Source organism: Galeopterus variegatus, unplaced genomic scaffold (assembly GCF_000696425.1).
Source record: "Galeopterus variegatus unplaced genomic scaffold, G_variegatus-3.0.2 Scaffold1262, whole genome shotgun sequence".
Lineage (NCBI taxonomy): Eukaryota > Metazoa > Chordata > Mammalia > Dermoptera > Cynocephalidae > Galeopterus > Galeopterus variegatus.
Genome location: NW_007727373.1, coordinates 23,422 through 24,763, shown reverse-complemented (window position 1 = coordinate 24,763; position 1,342 = coordinate 23,422).

The following is a 1,342-nucleotide window of genomic DNA, read 5'->3' as shown; positions in this document are numbered from 1 at the left end:
GTGGAAGAAGACTGGTTTACACACGGCAGTTTTCCAGGCATATTATTCAAGGAATGAATCACTGAAGTTGATTTTAGAAGCATGAAACAATAGAGAGTAATTACCAAGGATGTGGTCTATAAGGTCAAACAAAACTGAAGTTGAATCCTCTTTCTTCTACTCATTAGTGGTATGACCTTGGAGAAATTACCTTTTCTATGCTTTACTTTGTCTAATTGTGCAATGGAGATAAATAATAATACTTCAAAGAATTTTTTGAGGATTAAATTAAATAAGTACAATGTCATTCATTATTGGTCATGATTAATATTACCATTATCACTTTTGCTTTCACTCAAATTTTTTTTTTTTGCATACAGCTGCTACTGTGACAGCCCAACAAACTAGTCTAAGATCATTATCAAGAGTTGTTAATGCATAATGACATATTCTTTGATTTTCTCTTACCTAGGCAATAGAATATTTATGCTATAACAATCACTTCTTGCTACACTTATACATAGGGTACTTCAAAAAGTATGTGGAAAAATAAAATGGAAAGATAATACAAATGCTTCCATGAACTTTTTTGAAGACCCCTTGTATTACAAGGCAAATAAAGAAACCCATGACTCAGTTAAGAAAAATAATCACCTGGCTCTCTAAGACAGACCCAGATGGACTCATGCCTGGGGTTTATAATCTAAACTCCTAGCTTCAAGACTCATTTCTGGTAATTGTGTTGCAATTGACTGATATTTCCTATGTAGCCATTGGTACATCAGAGGATTCAACTACTCCTCCTGCAACAGAAAGAGCAGAAGAGGTTAATCCTGGTCCAAATTCAAATTATATCCACTAAACAATCTCCTGCTGTGCAAAATCTCAGCAATCATGATAATGTGGTATCATGCATTAATGTCTTGCAGCCTAACTTCATAAGCCCTCGGTGAGAAGAGAAAGAAATAAGCAGCCCCTGAAATCCAGGAGCTGGCCTGATACTGTCAGCCAGGACTAATTTTGCTACAAGCTGGCCAGGCACTCAGCTAGTTAGTCGTTGGTGTCCTTCCATTGAAAATAAACAATTTCCAAGAACATCAGCAGCATACAAGGCCACTGTAGGGAAAATATAAGAAAATGGTCAGGGCCCCTCAGATGTTCAGAATGTTGCCGAGCATTTTATGTAAATATGCATATGTGCCCAGGTGTTCCTTGGCTATTTTCTAATGTAATTGCGTATGTGTGCCCAGGTGTCCTGGGTTATGGACTTAAGTATAAAGGATGAGTGGCTCTGCCCCACAATGCCCCCTGCCCTGGGATGCCCCTGAGGGGGAGGGCACAGGGAGGCCTCTACTGCTGCTGG